Genomic DNA, 23,125 nt, shown 5'->3' with positions numbered 1-23,125 from the left:
ATAATAAAATGTAAGGCTTATTAATGCCTGCATATAAATGGAACTAATCCATAGAAAGCCTAGGCCTATTTACACCCTGCTATTTTCATTTACCCTATCGTTTCTTTGTCCTTAAGGCATAAACAAGTACTTGAATAATATTGCAGCTAACTAACCTTTATGTAGACATTGCTTTTCAAATGCTACTCAATTCATGGTTAATCTGTTTAAAATGTTGTATACGTATATTACGTCTTAATATTTTTTTTCTTGATTCATCTTGTCCAGAGGAAGTATACAGTAAGCCGGAACCCTAAGTGGGGGATCCAGAAACTGTTATATATACTACTAGAAAAAGTACCCGGGTATAAAGTGTCGGTCTGCCTGTTTGTGTGTTCATTGGATTTGTTCCAAGGGTGCCCATGAGGCCAATCCATGCCCTAGTTTTTATTTTTGTTTACCGGGGAAATAGCTAGTAGCCCTATATACCCCGGCAGTTACACACTGTTTATTTCATTTTTAACCTCCTAAATACCTAACAGCTAAACTGGTAGGAGATGGAGTCATAAGACGCTATGATAGAGCCTGTTGATAAACAACATTGCCAGTTTTATTGCCAGGTACATAAAGATTTTTTCCTGATCCAACTCTGGAGCAGGCAATATAAAATTGTCCATGCGAGAAACAATGTCATATTCGATAATGGTTGGAGCATTGAACCTGCCTGGATGCTGGCCAGGAGGAGCCTTATCTGCCCTGGTAAGAACCTTATGTTTGCCTGGGGGCATTTTCCAATTGCTGCCTTAAACAGATTGACCAGAGCCGTAGCTAGGTTCTCCTGCACCCGGGGCAAAGATTCAGATTGGCGCCCCCCCAACTTATTTCCTGACATCTTCTTCCCCCTCGCCATGTTTGCTTTCTCTACCAATCAATGAGGTGTAATTGTTTTTCACAATTTTTTTTAATGTAACTCGAGTATAAAAGCATTTCTACATTTTACAAGCAATGTAGTTCTATAATGTAATTAACATAAAAATAAATTAAAAGAAAATAAATGAAAGAGGCCACACACAGCCCCCTGTAGATAGCGCCACACAGCCCCCCTTGTAGATAGTGCAACACACAGCCCCCATTGTAGATAGTGCCACACACAGCCCGCTGCCCCTTTGTAAATAGCGCCACACTCCCCCCCCCTTGTAAATAGTGCCACATACCGCCCTTTTAAATAGCGCCACACTCCCCCCCTTGTAATTAGCACCACACTGTGAACAGACCGGTGAGCGGTAGCCTACCGCTACCACTCTCCGCTCTGCCCGGTGTGACTTACCGGAGGAGCCGAGGAGGTCATGCGGCGCAGGCAGCGGCGGAGTTCCTTCTGCCTAGGGTCGGTGACAGCCAGGGCCGGCCTTAGGTTGGATGGTGCCCTGTGTGAGACTCTCTTTGCCGCCCCCTACACAAACCAAAAATTAACCACATATGTGGACACGCTGGAACATATATACTGTACATACATAAAGATGGATATTTAGACATACAGACAAATATACATACACACATTCTGGAATACATACATACAGATAAATATATAGATGTACAGACGCATATGCACACACACACACACACACACACACACACACACACACACACACACACACACACCGGCAGATAAATACACAGACAGGGACAGATACAAATACATAAAAGGCACATATATACAAGCACAAAGACATTCACAAACAGACCCATATATACCCACACAGGCACATATGTACACAGCACAGATAATGTAGTAGATGTTACCTGCAGTCCTATGTAACAACACAGATAACATAGTGATAACTCTCTGATTACAGATAATGTAGTAGTGTTACCTACAGTCCTATGTAACACCACAGATAACACAGTGATAACTGTGAGTACAGATAATGTAGTAGATGTTACATGCAGTCCTATGTAAAACCACAGATGACAGAGTGATAACTCTCTGAGTACAGATAATCTAATAGTGTTACCTGCAGTCCTATGTAACACCACAGATAACACATAGTGATAACTCTCTGAGTACAGATAATGTAGTAGTGATACCTGCAGTTCTATGTAACACCACAGATGACACAGTGATAACTCTCTGATTACAGATAATGTAGTAGATGTAAGAGACAAACACATGCAGAGACACAGACAGAGACACACACACACACACACACACACACACACTCTGTAACATACACATACTAAGACAGAGACACACACTGTATACACACCACACATATACACACAGACACTCACCATGTCTCCTTGCTGACAGGTCAGGACGGGCTGTGGGTGGAGCTTCCTCTTCTGCTCGTCGGCTGTGTGTAACAGGAGAGCAGAGTAGAGGCAGATGCAGGGAGGCTGCATCACGGGAGTGGACCTGTCCCCTGACCTGAGTCATCTGACCTCATGTCACTGACGTGAGGTCAAGTGACTGGACTGGTCCACTCCCTGGCCGTCACAGACCCCAGTCAGAACGCCGCTGTGTAAACATATGGGGCGCCTATCAGCAGCGATCAGCTGCTCTTCGGGGGCCCCCCCCTTCCCTTGCGCCCAGGGCACATACCCCACCTGCCCCCCCTAGCTACGCCCCTGGATTGACATAAGGATTATGTTGATGTAGCATCTCCTGTAATTTGATTGACTTCAGTTTCTAAAAATGAAGTCATGTGAAAGCAGTTGTTATAACTTCGGATTTTGCTAAGAGAATCTGTGGATTTAAGACTATTGCCTGTAAGCCAGAGGAATAGCTAGGAGTTTAGCACAGGGGGGGGGGGGCGAAACACATCTGAGTCTGCCCTATCCCAGTGCCCCCCGGTCGCATGTTTACAATTGCAGAGGCACATCCGTCCGTGTCAGGCTTACGTAAACAGCATAGTTTGCTTTGCTACTCTGTTTCTGTAAACTTCCATAGAAGTAAATGGGTGTTTCGGAAACAGTGTGACATAGCCAGCTATTCTGCTTCTGTAACTGCTGTTTATGTAACTTCCATTCACAGTATAGCGCCTCCCCACACAGTGTAATGCCTCCGAAGTTCCTCCCACACAGTATAATGACCTATAGTGCCCCCTACTGTAAAATGCCCCCATACAGTATAATGCCACCATAGTTGTCCCCACACAGTACAATGCCCCATACTGGCCCCCACACAGATAATGCACCACAGTGCCCCCCCCCACACAGTATAATGCTCCTATAGTTTGCCCCATATAGTATAATGTCCCATAGCTGCCCCCATACAGTAGAATGCCCCATAACTGCCCCCCACACACAGAATAATGGCCCCATAGTGCCCTCAACACAGTATCATGCCCCATAGTGCTCCCCACACAGTATAATGCCACATAGCTGGACCCATACAGTATAATGCCCCCATAGTTGCTCCATACATTATAATGCCCCCATAGATGCCCCATACAGTATAATGCCCCCTAGCTGCCCCATACAGTATGCCCCATACAGTATAATGCCCCTAAAGTGCCCCCACAAATTATAATGCCCCTATAGCTGCCCCCACACAGTATAATACCCCCATACATGCCCCATAGAATATAATGCCCCCATAGCTGCTCCCATACAGTATAATTCCCCGATATCGACCCCCCCCCCACACAGTATAATGCCCCCATAGCATTCTATAATCTTGAAAAATTAAAATAAATACTTAACACCGTTGCCACGATGAGTGGAGTAGAACCCTCTGCTCCTCCAGGCTGTGCTCTGTGTGGATAATTTGTGCCCAAAAAGTATAAGAAGCAATGGGGGATAATTTATCTAAACTGGTTTAAAATAAAAATTATGCAGTTGCCCACCCATAGCAACCAATCAGATTCCAGGTCTCATCTTTCCAAGGCCCCTTTAAAAATTAAAGTATTAATCTGATTGGTTGCTGTGGGCAACTGCTCCCCTGTACCTTCCCATCATATATAAGATTATCTAGCAAAGTGCACAACCTGCTACTGCCAGATAAAAAGATCTATACTATAAAAGAGAATGTCTGTATTCGCTTTTATAGCATTGTATAGTGACCCTGTGATAATGGCTGATAACAGAGAACAAAACCTTGCCGGACACCCGATGTACCCTTGTACCTACTAAATGTTGTCAAATTTGGGGTCAAATGTTTCAGGCATTTGGATGCCTATAGAGGACAGACAAACAGATATTCGCTTTTATAGTATATATATATATACACTACCGTTCAAAAGTTTAGGGTCACCCAGACAATTTTGTGTTTTCCATGAAAACTCACACTTATATTTATCAAATGAGTTACATAGTTACATAGTACATAGTTACATAGTTAGTACGGCTGAAAAAAGACACATGTCCATCAAGTTCAACCAAGGGAAGGGAAAAGGGAAGGAAAAATTTCTACACATAGGAGCTAATATTTTTTTGTTCTAGGAAATTATCTAACCCTTTTTTAAAGCCATCTACTGTCCCTGCTGTGACCAGCTCCTGCGGTAGGCTATTCCATAAATTCACAGTTCTCACTGTAAAGAAGCCTTGTCGCCTCTGCAGCTTGAACCTTTTTTTCTCCAGACGGAGGGAGTGCCCCCTTGTTTTTTGAGGGGGTTTTACAAGGAACAGGATTTCACCATATTTTTTGTATGTGCCATTAATATATTTATATAAGTTAATCATGTCCCCCCTTAGTCTTCTTTTTTCAAGGCTAAATAGGTTTAATTCTTTCAATCTTTCCTCATAACTTAAATTCTCCATGCCCCTTATTAGCTTCGTTGCTCTTCTTTGTATTTTTTCCAACTCCAGGGCATCCTTTCTATGAACTGGAGCTCAGAACTGAACTGCATATTCTAGATGAGGCCTCACTAATGCTTTGTAAAGTGGCATTATTACATCCCTGTCCCGCGAGTCCATGCCTCTTTTAATACACGACAATATCCTGCTGGCCTTTGAAGCAGCTGATTGACACTGCATGCTGTTATTGAGTTTATGATTTACAAGTACACCCAGATCCTTCTCAACAAGTGAATCCGCCAGTGTAGCGCCCCCTAGGACATATGATGCATGCAGGTTGTTGGTACCAAGATGCATAACTTTACATTTATCTACATTAAACTTCATTTGCCAAGTGGACGCCCAAACACTTAGTTTGTTTAAATCTGCCTGTAATTCATGAACATCTTCCATAGTCTGAACTATATTACATAGCTTGGTGTCATCTGCAAAAATAGAAATAGTGCTATTAATCCCTTCCTCTATATCATTAATAAATAAGTTGAATAATAGTGGTCCCAGCACTGAACCCTGGGGTACACCACTTATAACCGGGGACCATTCAGAGAAGGAATCATTGACCACAACCCTCTGGATACGGTCCTTGAGCCAATTCTCAATCCAATTACAAACTATATTTTCTAAACCTATAGTCCTTAATTTACCCATTAGGCGTCTATGGGGGACAGTGTCAAATGCCTTTGCAAAGTCTAAAAACACTAAATCCACAGCGGCCCCTCTGTCTAGACTTCTGCTCACCTCTTCATAAAAACAGATTAGGTTAGTTTGACAACTTCTGTCCTTAGTAAAACCGTGCTGGCTGTCACTTATAATGCTATTTATTGTCACATAATCCTGTATATAGTCCCTCAATAGCCCCTCAAACATTTTCCCCACGATGGATGTTAAGCTTACTGGTCTATAATTACCCGGGGAAGACCTAGAGCCCTTTTTGAAAATAGGCACCACATTTGCCCTGCGCCAGTCCCTTGGCACTATACCAGTCACTAGAGATTCTCTGAATATTATGAAAAGGGGGACAGAAATAACTGAACTAAGCTCTTTAAGAATTCTAGGGTGTAACCCATCTGGTCCCGGAGCCTTGTGCACATTTATTTTATTTAATTTAGCTTGGACCATCTCTACATTCATCCAATTCAGTATATCAACTGATATATTAACAGCACTGGCAACGGCTACATCAGCTGCTCTTTCTTCTGTTGTATATACAGAGCTAAAGAACCCATTTAGTAACTCTGCCTTCTCTTGATCCCATGTGAACAACTCCCCATTACCATTATCTAGGGGTCCTACATGTTCAGACCTTGGCTTTTTTGCATTTGCAAAATGACTAGAAAATATAGTCAAGACATTGACAAGGTTAGAAATAATGATTTTTATTTGAAATAATAATTTTCTCCTTCAAACTTTGCTTTCCTCAAAGAATGCTCCATTTGCAGCAATTACAGCATTGCAGACCTTTGGCATTCTAGCTGTTAATTTGCTGAGGTAATCGGGAGAAATTTCACCACATGCTTCCAGAAGCCCCTCCCACAAGTTGGATTGGCTTGATGGGCACTTCTTGCGTACCATACGGTCAAGCTGCTCCCACAACAGTTCTATGGGGTTGAGATCTGGTGACTGCGCTGGCCACTCCATTACAGATAGAATACGAGCTGCCTGCTTCTTCCCTAAATAGTTCTTGCATAATTTGGAGGTGTGCTTTGGGTCATTGTCCTGTTGTAGGATGAAATTGGCTCCAATCAAGCGCTGTCCACAGGGTATGGCATGGCGTTGCAAAATGGAGTGATAGCCTTCCTTATTCAAAATCCCTTTTACCTTGTACAAATCTCCCACTTTACCAGCACCAAAGCAACCCCAGACCATCACATTACCTCCACCATGCTTGACAGTTGACGCCAGGCACTCTTCCAGCATCTTTTCAGTTGTTCTGCGTCTCACAAATGTTCTTCTGTGTGATCCAAACACCTCAAACTTCGATTCGTCTGTCCATAACACTTTTTTCCAATCTTCCTCTGTCCAATGTCTGTGTGCTTTTGCCCATATTAATCTTTTCCTTTTATTAGCCAGTCTCAGATATGGCTTTTTCTTTGCCACTCTGCCCTGAAGGCCAGCATCCCGGAGTCGCCTCTTCACTGTAGACGTTGACACTGGCGTTTTGTGTGTACTATTTAATGAAGCTGCCAGTTGAGGACCTGTGAGGCGTCTATTTCTCAAACTAGAGACTCTAATGTACTTGTCTTGTTGCTCAGTTGTGCAGCGTGGCCTCCCACTTCTCTTTCTACTCTGGTTAGAGCCTGTTTGTGCTGTCCTCTGAAGGGAGTAGTACACACCGTTGTAGGAAATCTGCAGTTTCTTGGCAATTTCTCGCATGGAATAGCCTTCATTTCTAAGAACAAGAATAGACTGTCGAGTTTCACATGAAAGCTCTCTTTTTCTAGACATTTGGAAAGTTTAATCGAACCCACAAATGTAATGCGCCAGATTCTCAACTAGCTCAAAGGAAGGTCAGTTTTATCGCTCCTCTAAACAGCAAAACAGTTTACAGCGGTGCTAACATAATTGCACAAGGGTTTTCAAGTGTTTTCTAATCATCCATTAGCCTTCTAACACAGTTAGCAAACACAATGTACCATTAGAACACTGGAGTGATGGTTGCTGGAAATGGGCCTCTATACACCTATGTAGATATTGCATTAAAAACCAGACGTTTACAGCTAGAATAGTAATTTACTACATTAACAATGAATAGAGTGTATTTCTGATTAATTTAATGTTATCTTCATTGAAAAAACTGTGCTTTTCTTTCAAAAATAAGGACATTTCTAAGTGACCCTAAACTTTTGAACGGTAGTGTATATATACGGTATATTGTACTGGTACCTGTCAAAATCGATATTCAGTTGGGGACACAGAAGCATAGTTCAATGAGATTGGGGATCCCAGCTAAATGAAGGCTGAGCACAGTCTAGTTTGGAGTTTCCTTAACTTCTCAGGCTCGAAACGCCCCTGGAAATTTTTTTTTTCCTCAGGCCACCTCTACCAAAAATTGTTTGCAAAAAGGCTAAAAACGGCTAAAAACAAGCACTACAATCTTAGGGTATTCTCAGACAGCATTTTTTGTAAGGCAGAAAAATCTGCCTCAAAATTCCTTCAGGAATTTTGAGTCAGACTTTGAATTGACTGTATTGTTTGACGCATCTTTTTCACGTTTTTTTCAGTGTTTTCTGCCCATGTTTTTTTAAGCCGCTGAAGCTAATGCAAAAATCTGCAGGTAAAAAATCACTCCAAATTGGCGCCGCAGGTTCTTTTTGCCTCCTATTAAATTTCAATGGGAGGTCAGAGGCAGAAACAACTCAAATACCATCAGCCCCCACTCACAGAAAAATGACCATCAGCCCCCACTCACAGAAAAATGAACATCAGCCCCCACACTCACAGTACAATGACCATCAGCCCCCCCCACTCACAGTATAATGACCACAGCCCACCTCACAGTAATGACCATCAGCCCCACACACAGTAATGACCATCAGCCCCCCCTCACAGTAATGACCATCAGCCCCCTCACATTTATGACCATCAGCCCCCCCACAGTAATGACCATCAGCCCCCCTCACAGCATCAGCCCCCCAGTAAGGTGACCATCGCAGACAGAAGTTAATTCCTTCTCCATCAGTAAGCACACTATTACGCCGCTACAATCACATCATAGAGATGTGATTGTAATGGCACAAAAGTGTTCTTACAGCTGGAGAAGGAATCACATACTTACCCTGCCTAGAACCGAGGCATTAATGGCTCCTCCCCCTCAGTCAGGCTCTTCTGGCGGGTAGTGGTGGGCAGCAGTGGCGGATTACTTAGACCACGGGCCCTGAGCTGTTACCCAAACTTGGGCCCCCCTTCCGCCCTGCCGCCCCGTAACTATTTTTAAGACTACCTTTTTGGGCAAGCATTAACAAATGGGTGTTACGATTCCCCTTGTCACAGGGCTGTGTCCCTACATACTGACAGTATCACACTGTGCTGGGACACATCCTCCTGACAAGGGGAATTGTCTATCAGTCCTGGACTGCAGAAAGACTTTTTGTGAAATACAAGGATTTCCTATAATAAACATGTCAGGAGAGGTGACAGATTCTCTATAAATTTAGTGACTCACAGGTGACGACGTCTCAGATTCTAGTAGTTTTTTTTCTCTTTTCTTCTCCATCCGGTCCAGAGCTTATGACGACTTCTCCCGGCCATGACTCATTTCTGCAGAATTTGCCACTCAGATGTCTTCGGCTCCTCACTTTTCCAACATTTCCACACCTATAAACGAAAATAAAGTTGTCATGGTGCCACATATAGTGCCCCTAATTATAATAGCACCAAACACTGCGTGCCTGAATATAATAATACCACACACTGTAAAACACCACATACACACAGCCCCCTGTACATAGTGCCACACACAGCCCCCTGTACATAGTGCCACACACAGCCCCTGTAGATATTACACACCCCCATAGATAGCACCACACACAGCCCCCTGTAGATATCACACATCCCCCCGTAGAGAGCGTTACACACAGCCCCCTATAGATAGTGCCAGAGAGCGCCACACAGCTCTCCCCCTCTTGTAAATAGCGCCAAAAAGTCCCCTATAAAGAGCGCCACACACATACTGCTACACAGCCCCCTCCTTGTATATAGTGTCACACAGCGCTCCCCCCTTGTATATAGTGTCACAGAGTACTCCCCCCTTTGTATACAGGCCCACACAGCGCTACCCTCCCCCTTGTGTATAGGACCAGCCAGCACTCCCCCTTGTATATAATGTAACGGAGCAATCCCCCCCTCCTTGAATATATACACAGCAATAGTCCCCACCTAAAAAAATATATACAGTTTACTTACCTTACCCCATGGCGGCCGCTCCAGCTGGACACGTGTGAATCCTCCGGATTAGACGCATGCGCAGACCGGCGTGATGCAGTACCTCATTACGCCGGCCTGCACAGTGAGTTTTCCCAGCGCCTTATAGGCTGCAAGCCGAACGTGACCGGCTGCAGCCTATAGTATTCATCTGTATCTAAGTCCTGAGGACTCAGATAAAAATGAATGTGGCTGCCACTAGCACCGGGGCCCCCTCCGGTGCTATCGACGCCACCGGGCATGAGGGGGCCCGTGCAATCATGTGCGGTTCGGCCGGCCATGGGCCCCCCGGGAGCCTTGGGCCCTGGGCGGCCGCACGAACCGCCATTACTGATTATCCGCCATTGGTGGGCAGTACTTGTAGCAGAAGTGCGTGCGCCACGTCTGCTACAAGCATAGTTGACGTAAGCATCGTGGGCGGAGTTTGTAGCAGACGTGCATGTGTCATGTCTGCTACAAAGAAAATCTTTCTTTTTTTTAAGGCAGTGTTGCAGCACCCCTGGATGGTTCTCACGGCACCCCGGTTGGGAACCACTGTTCTAGTTATTAGTTATGTGTATATCTACTGGAATGTATAGCAATTTACAGTCTTTACCACAATAAGAGCCTTTTGTATCACAAACATTGAGCCTTTTCTAAATGTCTTCTAAAAAAAGGTAGACTTGTTGTTATGCAACATGAGTACTCTTCATAATGGAGCTTCACGTGTGTCATGTATGCCCAATGAGGCTAAGGATGTCAGGTCTCAGATGGTTGAGTCTGCGCTCATATTATTAACAATTAACTTTTCTTGACAGATGCTTGGCAAGATGCAGGGTTGCATTTATCGCAAAAAGATCTAATGAATAATGGAGCTCTGTTAAATCTAAGACTGGATTACATCCTGCCAGTTGGTTTCCATTTTCAGGATATAGTCATACAACATAAAGTATATTTGATTAATGTTTCATAATGTTTAGAAGATATATTTTCCCATGATATTAAGGTTAGTTGACTCTGGAATTTCAATTGTCATAATAAGGACATCAATAAGCAGCATTGAAACAGTGGTAATTTTCATTTAGGCCCAGTTCACACAGTGCTTTTTTGGCGCTGATTTTGACGCGGAAACCGCGTCGAAATCAACACCAAAAGTCGTCCTAAATCACCTCCCATTAATCCCATTTTTTTGCTGGGCAGTTTGTACCCGCTCGCGGTAAAAAAAAAGCGGCATGTCCTTTCTTGTCACAGGTTCCGCCTCTGACCTCCCATTAAAATCAATGGCAGGCAGAAAAAACCCGCGGGTGCTTGTTTCCAGGCATTTTTTGCTGTGTTCTTTGCCTGCGGTCCTCAATGGCAGCAGCTGAAAAACGCAGCGAAAACCACTGCAAGAAAGCACATAACAATTCCTGAACTAATTTTGAGGCAGATTTTTTTCTGCTTGCAAAAAAACTCAGTGTGAACTAGGCCTTAGGCTTGCATGGTAGGCAATTATTTAAATAACTATAATACATTTAGTATCTACGACTTGCCTAGTATATAAGCATAAATACTGCAGTCTAGACCAATATTACAACTTGACACAGTGTCACCATAATAATGTCACATTCTCATTATTCACTTTTGCTATAACGGTTGGATGATCATGAGGGCTGGGGGGAGAATTAATTCCAATTTTTATAATAATTGATGAACAATTGAAAATCACATTTACATCACTAAATGTCAAATTTATAAGTATTTTTTTTTTTTACCTGAATCTTGTTTTTCCTAAAAATTACTATTTAAAATCTGTTTTTAATATCCAGATATAACATGACCTGATTGAATATCAAGATCTGACTATGCATAAGGATGTTATATAGTTAATTTACTGATTAAAAAGTAAGATGACCAAATTAGATTAGATACAGTCCCTTGATCATCCAGATGGGTTCAAGCCGGACATGTGACTTTATGACTGCACACATACTGTATATAAGACACTGCATACATTTATACTAAGAAATTCAGCAAATATATCTATTTAATGTAATGTTACCAAGAAAACATAAATTCCAAACAAGAAAATATCAATTTCTTATCAAATTATATATATTATATTATTAAAGGTCATGTTACAAAAATGAGTACACCTTACTGAAAGTTACAAAGCACAACTTAAAACTTTTTTTTGGTGCTAGTCAAGGTTAATTGACTAGTCTGATAAGTCATCACTCTCAAACCAGTGCAGTTGTTCGACAACTATAATTGGAACTTAACCCATTAAATTACTTTTAGACATTATGCTAACAAGAATCGCACCACATCGAGAGAATTTACTGGAGTAAGAAAATTATTTTATTGCACAAAAGAGGACACGGGTACATAAGGATTAGCAAATCATTGTTATTAAAGAGGTATTTCAGTCACTAAAAATGTATAGCCTATCCTCAGGATAGGTCATCAATAGCTGATCGCTCGGGGTCCTACTCCCGGGACCCCCGCTGATCAGCTGTTTTGAAGGGGTGCAGAGCTTGTACGAGTGCTGCTTCCCATTTCTACTTGCTCACTTTGAATCGTTGACACGGATGTAGAGGCAATTCACTGTATTGCAGCCTTCTCCCATTGAGGTGAACATGAGAAGGCTGTAATAATGAGAATCGCATCTGGGTCAACAATTAAGGCTGGGTTCACACACCCTATTTACGGACGTAATTCGGGCGTTTTAACCTCGAATTACATCCGAAAATACGGCTCCAATGCGGCAAACATCTGCCCATTCATTTGAATGGGCTTTACGATGTTCTGTGCCGACGGTCATTTTTTTTACGCGCGTAAAAAAGATGCCCGCGTCAAAGAAGTGCCTGTCACTTCTTGGGACGTAATTGGAGCCGTTTTTCATTGACTCCATAGAAAAACACCTCCAATTACGTCCGTAATGGACGCTGCGAAAAACGCCTGCACTTGCCTTTGCGTCTGAAATTCCGGAGCTGTTTTCTCCTGAAAATAGCTCCGTAATTTCAGGCGTATCGGACGTGTACGTGTGAACATACCCTTACAGTGAGCAAGTAGAAGCACTGCATCCCCTTCAAAACAGCTGATTGGCGGGAGTCCCTGAGTCTGAGTGTAGTCCATACATTTTTACGCACTCGAAAATCCCTTTAAAGAGGCTCTGTCACCACATTATAAGTGCCCTATCTTGTACATAATGTGATCGGCGCTGTAATGTAGATTACAGCAGTGTTTTTTATTTAGAAAAACAATCATTTTTGACGGAGTTATGACCTATATTAGCTTTATACTAATGAGTTTTTTAATGGACAACTGGGCGTTTTTTACTTTTTGACCTAGTGGGCGTTGTGGAGAGAAGTGTATTTTTTTTAACAAAAAGTTTATTATCAATAAAAGTAGTAAAATATAAAAATACCTATATAAATTTGGTATCACCTTATTCGTATTGAGCCAAAGAATAAAGATAAGTTGTAGCTTTTACATTACAGCACGTTAGAAGCCGCAAAAACCAAACCCAAAAAACAGTTGAGGAATCAGTATTTTCATTTTCAGCCCGCAAATAATTTTTTTTACGTTTCCCAGTACATTATATGGAACTATAAATGGTACTAAAAGAAACTACAACTCCTCCCGCAAAAAATAAGCCCTCACACCACTCTATTGATGGAAAAATAAAAAAGTTATGGCTCTTGGAATGCGGGGAGTGAAAAATGAAAATCCAAAATCAAAAAATGGCTTCATCCCAAAGGGGTTAAAGGTCAAGACTTTTGAGAATCCACTTTAACGAGTCAATCTTTTTTGATCTGATGGTGTCCTAAATGTATGGTGTCGCACGAGGGAGGAGTGCAGGGACATGTGCATGGTACATGAGAAGTGCTAAAGGTGTGGGGGAATTATACTTTATCCATGGCATTATGAATCCCCAGATGTACTGCAAAATTTTGAAAGAGAAGATGCTACCCTCTCTACACACACTGGGTTGTCGAGCACTTTTTCAACATGGCAATGACCCCAAACATTCTTACAAAGCCATTGCTGCATTTTTAAGGAAGAACAAGGTGAAAATGCTGCAGTGTCCAAGTATATCACCGACTTTAACCCTATTGAGCACCCGTGGGGAAACTTGTTCAGCATCACTCCCCCTCAAGCATCCAGGCATTCATGGAGTTCATCCTGAAGGAGTGGAACATGGTAGACGTGACCAATATGTTGTGAACTCCATGCTAAAAAGGGTCGGTCACAGTCAAGGGGTGTACTCATTGTGCAGTGTACTTTATGTTAGCAGTCCTTGGCTAACCACATTCCCTAGCACCAGGATTATTTTTATTTTTTGTAGTTTATTATTAGACATGATCATTTCCTGTGCTTATGTATGCTTCAATGCACAGCCAATGGTGGTTGATGGTGGTAAATTCACCAAAAAAATACAGCTCTGCCAACTGTAAGGGTATGTTCACACGGCCAAATTTCAGACGTATACGAGGCGTATTATGCCTCGTTTTACGTCTGAAAATATGGCTACAATACGTCGGCAAACATCTGCCCATTCATTTGAATGGGTTTGCCGACGTACTGTGCAGACGACCTGTTATTTACGAGTCGTCGTTTGACAGCTGTCAAACGACGACCCGTAAATTTACTGCCTCGGCAAAGAAGTGCAGGGCACTTCTTTGCCACGTAATTTGAGCCGTTCTTCATTGAAATCAATGAAGCACGGCTCAAGGTTTACGAGCGTCTCAGACCCCTCGTAGATTACGAGGAGGAGCTTTTACGTGTGAAACGAGGCAGCTGTTAACAGTCTGTCTTTTCACACGTAACTGCCTCTCAGCGTGTGAACATACCCATATTCACCATCAGTTTAAAGTTGGAATACTGTATACAGCATTGTCAGAAAGCAAGGTTCTAGTATTGACATACTGTAGGTTTCCTATCTTTACTATTAATCTAGAGACCTGACTATCCTGAAGACTGTTAAAACAAATTTTGTCAAAATAATTTAGATGGGCACTGTGATTTCAACAAACATCGCATCAATGAATATTACAAACGATTATAAGAAACTTTGCAATATATCATATAAGAGTTAAGGCCCTTCTACACCTGCCAATAATCGACCAGTGCAGCGAGCGCTGATCAACGAGACATCGTTGATCGGTGCTCGTTTGCTCCTGTCACACGGAGCTATGGATGGGGACGAGCTGTCGTTACTCCGATTGCTTGTCCCCATAAGTTATTATTGGCGCAGGGAGATGTGCTGCCGACAACGATAAAATTTGACTTTTTTAAAACGATACGATCAACAGATGATCGAGCGTTTGCTCGTTCATCTGCTGATCACTGCCCTGTTTATACAGGGCAATTATCGGCAACAATAATCGCCCAGTGTAAAACCCCTAATACACCCTTAACAAGCCTCTTTCTGCTCTCTCTGGCTGTTTTCCTGCTCCGAGCTCTGTTAAACTGACTTTCACTCTGAAAATTCAGCTCTATCCATCTCGAGTCGGACTGCAGCTCACATGTATCAAATTACATATGTCTATGGAAGACTGTGGAGAGGGGAGGGGGAAGAGTGAACAAGAAGTGCAGCAGATAAGAACAGAACGACTGGCATTGAAAATTCCTATCACAACCAAAGCACTATATTCACATCAGTATAGGTCAGAACTTCTTTTTATATGTCCTGCATAGTGCTGGGGCAGTTGTTGAGTGACAGAGAAGTTATGGAGTAGATAACCCTCTTCTCCTGTGTGTAGTGTATGGCTGCCAGTCCCCACCCCCAGCTCAGAGAGAAATGCAACTACAGACATAGCATGCAAAGGGGTAAACTGCTAAAAATTCAAATAATATGTCATATAATGGCCAAAAATAGTGCTGCTCCTCATGTACACACACATGGTAGCTTGCTCTGAAAAGTCAAATGAAACTACAGGTACCCTTTAAATTCTGTCTTTGTTGTCAGATTTAACAATTTGAAATGGAAATTAATTCATCAATAAGCCAAGCAGAAAGAAATGCAGGTCCGGTCTAGGTCCGTTAATATTTACTCAAGCAGTTGAATGCACATATCTAATGTGGTCGCTTTTTATCTCACTCATGTGGACATCTTGAGTTGAAGTATGTGAGCTATTTTAATATGTGGCAAGCAATTTACTCAGGTAACTGTGCAAATTGCATCTGACAACTAAAACGTGAGTGGAGAGAAAGATGCGGAAGAAGAGGAGGAGGAGGCCTTTCCAAGTAACAGTCACATTAATTCAGCAAATGCATCAATACATCTGTTCTGTGTGATATCGTCTAATGCAATAACAACATTGACAAGCTCTACTGAGCTAATCTTCTTTTAGCAGGGCAGAGATACACTTCCAATTTTAAATGCTATTTACCTGACGACAGGTAACCGCAGATACCTGGTAAGGAAGATTAAAAAAATCCTTTTAATGTTTCCTAAATTTGTACCGTCTGTCAATTGGGATTTACCTGGTGAAAAGTAACAGGATTACAGAAGGTATACAAGGTGGAAACAATACGGTGCCATGTCAAACATATGAAGTACATGTATATATTTATTTTCCTATAAGACATTAACTATCCATCCGTTTTGAGTACTGTCAATGAATGGAGAACGCCTGGCAATGATTACATGGACATGCATTGATGCATTGGTAAGATATCCTTCTTTCCAAAGCCTTTTAAGACAGAATGATACAAATACCTTAAAGGATGTCTGATAGATAGCGGCGATTTCTCACTTCATCACATAGATGCAATGAAATATTACTTAGATGATGTAGCAACAGCAATAACATATCCACCACACAATAGGATGATTGTAGCCAACAGAAATAATTCAACCACACAAAATCGATATAGAAAATGTTATTTACTTTGCCAAGGAAGAAGAGATGTGCGACTTGCAATTTGCAGGGTTGAGACATTGTCCCATTTATTTCATAAAAAATCTTTTTGCAGGCTAGCCCTGCTTCAATTCAATGTGAGCCAAATTTCCGCTGCAATTACAAGAAACGTAAATTTGTACAAATGACACTATTAATCCACACACTATTGATTCATGTTTTAGCATCTACAGATGTCTTTAATCCATTGGCTTCTATATGTTGCCTGTTAGGTGCGTAACAATTCATCGTGGGGCTATATGGCAAAAACTGAGATTTTTGTCAATCTGCTGCAGCTAAGGGTTACAGAAAATGGTATATAATTATCCTGAGGTATAATATAACATGTATATAATGAGTAAGTATAATAGTAAATTTTCTTCTATGGCATCGTCTACCATCTCTATCTTTTCCTACTTCTCCATAGTCTGAATGCTCTACATAACCCTCTATCTCTCCTTCTATTGCACCCTTGATCATTTACCCTAGCCCTCTCTTTTCTAAGGACATTCAATTTTCCAGCTAGAATCCATTGCCCTTCACCTCCGGCACTCTTTTAAGCTGGACTCCCTCATCTATTGGACCCCATAACAGGTAAAATACCTGCTTCCGAGGTAGTTACAGCCTTGTTGCCTATAATGTAAAATCAGAGAAAGCCCCTTAAAAAACACTTATGTAAAGATAAATGAATATATAATGTCTTTCTTGTAAATGGCCATAATATAAGGAATGATGGAGTATCTGGCATGAGTACCCTGCATGTGAACTGTAGTTTTTAACAAGCAATACATAATAATGGTCATGGTCATTTCCAACGATGATCTGTCTGGTGAATGTAGATAATGTGTCTCTCAAGGCAGTAGTACATACTGTTAAATTTCCAGCAATAAGAGGAGATGCAATAGAGATGAAACTATTTTCTAATCATTGGAAGCGCTAATGACAATACTGATGTTCAAAATGCAGCAAAGCGGAAAATGATTTTTTGGCCTTATTGGCACGAGAATGTAAAATGAATAAAAAGGCGAAGCACTTAAATGTCTATTCCTCTTTTGAAGCTATGTGACTGATGTTATAGTTTTCGAATTAGATTTGTGGAACCGCAGCATTTGTAGTAGTTAGAAGAGGTCAATTATTGTAACATAAAATAAATGGAATATTTTCCAGGAATGCTCACCAGTTTTCATGATTTTTAAATAAAGTAGAATTCCTATAACCCACCACCAAATGGACCCGATATGTTCAAGTTATCATATATTCAGGTTTATTAGGCTGTCATGGAAAAGTATTTACCGGTCACTTGTAATTTTACAGAACCTTCAGTATAGTAGTCCAAAATAAAATACCAGCTGAACTGGTAAATTAGTGATTTAGTAAAACTATTTTTTATTTCTACCAGTGTGTTTTTCAGTCAATATGTAGAAGAAAGAGGGTTATCCCTAGTGCTTTGGATTTATGGCCATAGATTAAGAAAACTTGGAGCTCATAACAGTGTATAATTTGCAATGTGTAGAGAACTAAAGAATGGAAAAAACAATTTGCAAGCATGGTCAGTGGCAGATTAAGTAGACCATAAGCCCTGGGCTGTTCCACAGACTTGGGCCCCCCTCCCCACCGCCGCTCTGCCATGTCTATAGTGAACACCACCTTTTTTTGCGAGCATTGACAAATGGTTGTTACGATTCCCCTTGTCAAAGGGCTGTATCCCTACATACTTACAGTCTCCAACCATCGCTGACAGGATCACACTGTTCGGGGACACATCCTCCTGACAATGGGAATGGTAACACGCATTTGTCTATTAGCCCTGGGTACACAGAGATATGTAGAATACAAGGATTTCCTACAACAGACATGTCAGGAGGGATGACAGATCCCCTATAGATCCAGTGACTCACAAGTGACATCTTCTCTGATGGGAGCCATTTTCTTTTCTTCTCCGTCTGATGCAAACCGTTATGGCGACTTCTCCTGATGAGACATCTTTGCCCATCACTTCTGCAGCCATTTCCAGCCTCTATAGAAACACACAAATTGAGACACCAAGGCCTAGGACCATACATTAAAGGGGTTGTCCGGGCACGGACCGGTTTTTATACTGATGACCGATCGATGTGCCTGGACAACCCCTTTTACTCAGACTAATAAATTTGGACCCCAGACTAGATCATAAAATACATACAGGCCCCAGACCTTCTAAACTATTGCAGTCTCCAGACCAGACCCTCCTACACAAATACAGACCCCAGAACAAACACCCTAAATAAATACAGACCTCAGACCAGACCCCTAAATAGACTCCAGACCTGACTCCCTTAATACAGACCCCAGACCAGACCCCCTAAACTAATATAGACCCCTAAATAAAGACCCCTAAACTAAAACAGACCCCTAAATACAGACCCCATAAACTAATACAGACCCCAGACCAGACCGCTAAATACAGACCACAAACCAGATCCCCTAAATACAGACCCTAGAACAGACCCCCTAAATACAGATACCAGACCTCAAACTAATACAGACCCCCTAAATACAGACCCCAGACCTGACCCCCTACACTAATAATGACCCCAGACCTGACTCCCTTAAGTAATACGGACCCCAGACCAGACCCCCTATTCTAATACAGACCCCAGACCAGACCCCTAAAAACAGACCCCTAAATAAAGACCCCCTAAACTAATACAGACCCTTGAACAGGCCCCCTAAATAGACCCTATAAACGAATGCAGACCCCCTAAATACAGACCCCTAAATAAAGACCCCTAAACTAATACAGACCCTAGAACAGGCCCCCAAAATATACCCAATAAACTAATACAGACCCCAAACTAGACCCCCTAAATACAGACCCCAGACCCCTTAAACTAACACAGACCCCTAAATATACAGACCCTAAACCCCTTAAACTGATACATACCCCAGACCAGACCCCCTAAATAAAGACCCCTAAACTAATACAGACCCCTAAATACAGACCCCATAAACGAATACAGACCCAAGACCAGACCCCTAACTACAGACCCCCCAAATACAGACACCAGACCTCAAACTAATACAGACCCCCTAAATACAGACCCCAGACCTGACCCCCTAAATAAAGACCCCTAAACTAATACAGAACCCTAAATACAGACCCCATAAAATAATACAGACCCCAGACCCCCTAAATACAGACCCCAGACCAGACCCCCTAAATACAGACACCAGACCTGACCCCTACACTAATAATGACCCCACACCTGACTCAATTAAGTAATACAGACCCCAGACCAGACCCCCTATTCTAATACAGACCCCAGACCAGACCCCTAAATACGGACCCCTAAATAAAGACCCTTAAACTAATACAGACCCTAAAACAGGCCCCCTAAATAGACCCTATAAACTAATACAGATCCCAGACCAGACCCCCTAAATACAGACCCCTAAATAAAGACCCCTAAACTAATACAGACCCTAGAACAGGCCCCCTAAATAGACCCTATAAACTAATACAGACCCCAGACCAGACTCCCTAAATACAGACCCCTTAAACTAACACAGACCCCTAAATATACAGACCCTAAACCCCTTGAACTGATACAGAACCCAGACCAGACCCCATATATGCAGACCCCTTAAACTAATACAGACACCAAACCTCCTAAATACAGTCCCAAAACTAGGCCCCCTAAATACAGACCCCACACCAGTCCCCCTAAATACAGTCCCCCTAAATATAGACCCCTTAAACAAATCCATCCCCTTATACTTACATAGCAGCTCACCTCAGTCTTCTCTGTGGAGTCTTGCTGCTGCTCATGGAGCTGCGATCATTTGACCGGCAGGTCTCTAAACAGTAGTAAGAACTTCAGAGATGAGGTCATGTGACCTTATGTCTAAAGGTCCTTTTGCAGGACATATACAATGCAGTATCGTTGCGTTTTTTGCCGCGATTCGCGGCAAAATCTAGACAAAACTACAATGTACTTTGGGAGCCTCGGGCCCCGGGCGGCCGCCCAAAACGCTCTATGATAATCCGCCATTGAGCATGGCTCTTTACGAAAATCTACAGTAAAACATCTAAATGCATAGGATGTTTTGTATTCTACATATAAAGTCTACTATTCTAGGAATGTTATGTTCCATTCACACAGCTCCACACGTTGCGATAAGGAACCACACAACCAATGCACCAACAAAAACAGCAAAAACTCATATTCACATAAGAGGGTGGAGGGCTTTTTTGTATTTAAATTTCCCTAGAACTGTCTCAAGCATGATACCACATAAAACAGTTAATCCAATATGAAATGCCATACTTAGAACTTGCTGGAATTGCAAATTGACTAGTCCACTTAAAGGGGTTTTCTGGGCTATGAAAATGGAGCTCAATCATTGTATAATGAAAAGTTATTCAACTTTCTGCTATAATTTGTATTTCAATATTCAGTCCTCTGTGAAAAAAAAGCATCCTTGATATCTGGCTGATTCATTTTGCTTTAAACTAATGCTCTGTTCACACTAGTGCCAAGACGTCCAACTAGGCTACTGTTTTTATATGGATCTGTTTTTAACGGAGTGAACCAGAAAGCATGAAGGATCTTGGTGGACACCAAGAAATGCATAAAGCTGATGAAACTAAGGCGGATTCCAACTGATAGCGTTTGCCATCAGAAGAAAATCCCATTAAAATCAATAGGGACGTTAATAACATAGCAAACCATGAGAAACTTAGAGAGAGTTGTGCTGTTTCTGGTCTGTTTAGGTCACATAGTATTGCCTAGATTGAATACCATTGTAGAAAATTCTCAGCTTGGAGAAGTCTTACGTTCTAGCCTCTGGACATTCACTGGCAGTAAGTAGAAATCGGCTCAACCCAAGCTATTCAAATATGACCAAACCATTACAGGTCTTCCATCAGTTGCACAGGAAAGCCGCACGTTGCCAGCATAGGGAACCCCGAAGTAGTAATTTTATTGGATGATCGGGATTATAGGGCGAGCACGTGCCCTGTTGCCTCCACCACCTTGGGCACCTAGAAGGCCTCTACTAGCCACCTCTCCTTATGGATGTTCCGTGAACCTAAGGAAGTCGCTGGATTTGCTGTCTCCATGACTCCAATAGACTTTTATGGAAAGGGCCACACACATGACTGACCACCTATCAGAAATGTGGCTGTGATAGGCGTCCGGGTGGTAACCGGGTCTCAGAGGAGGGATGGAGGCCTCCATAATACTTACATTTATTAATATAGCTTCAACTAGCTGAGCAGCATTTTAAAACCATTGAAAATAACATATTAAAAAACATCTTACAATTTAACAGAAGGGGGCAAGGACCCTGCTTTCTATTGCAATTAAAAATTATGTGTTTGGATGGAAACTCACAGCCATTATCTAGCTTCTGCGGGTTTAGTAACGGGATTATTCCCATCTAAGACATATATGGCATATGCACAGGAATAACCCTTTAAACTATAATATTCTGAAAAATGCGTAGAATAGACCGAGTGTGTACCGACACAAAGACGGGTAATAAAATAACAAAAAACAAGCAAAAAGCCCAAAAATAAATTCAGAAAATTTAATAAGTGCAACACAGCACAAAACAGTAAGTAAAGAGATCCAGCAGTATTAGGCCTCATTTACACGAGCGTGTGCGTTTTGCGCGCGCAAAAAACGCTGCGTTTTGCGCGCGCAAAAGGCACTTGGCAGCTCCGTGTGTCATCCGTGTATGATGCGCGGCTGCGTGATTTTCGCGCAGCCGCCATCATAGAGATGAGACTAGTCGACGCCCGTCACTGTCCAAGGTGCTGAAAGAGCTAACTGATCTGCAGTAACTCTTTCAGCACCCTCGACAGTGAATGCCGAACACAATATACACCAACCTGTGAATAAAAAAAGACTTTCATACTTACCAAGAACTTCCTGCTTCCCCCAGTCCGGGCTCCCGGCCGTTGCCTTGGTGACGCGTCCCTCTCTTGTCATCCGGCCCCACCTCCCAGGATGACGCCGCAGTCCATGAGACCGCTGCAGCCTGTGATTGGCTGCAGCCTGTGCTTGGCCTGTGATTGGCTGCAGCTGTCATTTGGACTGAACTGTCATCCCGGGAGGTCGGACCGGAGTTATCGGTAAGTCAGAACGTCTTTTTTTTTTTTACAGGTTCATGGATTTTCGGAGCGGAAGTCACTGTCCATGGTGCTGAACCAGTTTAACGCTTTCAGCACCGTGGACAGTGACTGTCTCCTGACGTCGCGTACCCGAACATTTTTTACCGGTTTCGGTCAAAACGAGTTTGGCCGAACCCGGTGAAGTTCGGTGCGCTCATCTCGAATTTGACACTCCGTTTGGATGTTTGTAAACAGAAAAGCACGTGGTGCTTTTCTGTTTACATTCAGGAGTTTGACAGCTCTTGCGCGAATCACGCAGTTCGCACTTCAATGGGTGCGTGAGTGCGCGAAAAACGCACGATTATAGAACATGTCGTGAGTTATTTTCTGCGCACACGCGCTGAGCGCAATTCACGCATCGTGTAAACTGCCCCATTGACTAATATAGGTGCGTACGACATGCGTGCAA

The 23,125-nt window shown here is 42.4% G+C and overlaps 1 protein-coding gene across 2 annotated transcripts in view; it reads left to right on the top strand.

Moving 5' to 3' along the window:
- SH3RF3 (SH3 domain containing ring finger 3) overlaps window positions 1-23,125 on the top strand; it is a 437,353-nt gene that overhangs the window by 298,009 nt on the left and 116,219 nt on the right. The gene's annotated exons all lie outside the window — the stretch shown is intronic.

This window comes from Rhinoderma darwinii, chromosome 2 (genome assembly GCF_050947455.1).
Source record: "Rhinoderma darwinii isolate aRhiDar2 chromosome 2, aRhiDar2.hap1, whole genome shotgun sequence".
NCBI classification, from domain to species: Eukaryota; Metazoa; Chordata; class Amphibia; order Anura; family Rhinodermatidae; genus Rhinoderma; species Rhinoderma darwinii.
Note: the sequence above shows the minus strand (reverse complement) of the source record. Positions and strands in the feature narration are given on the sequence as shown.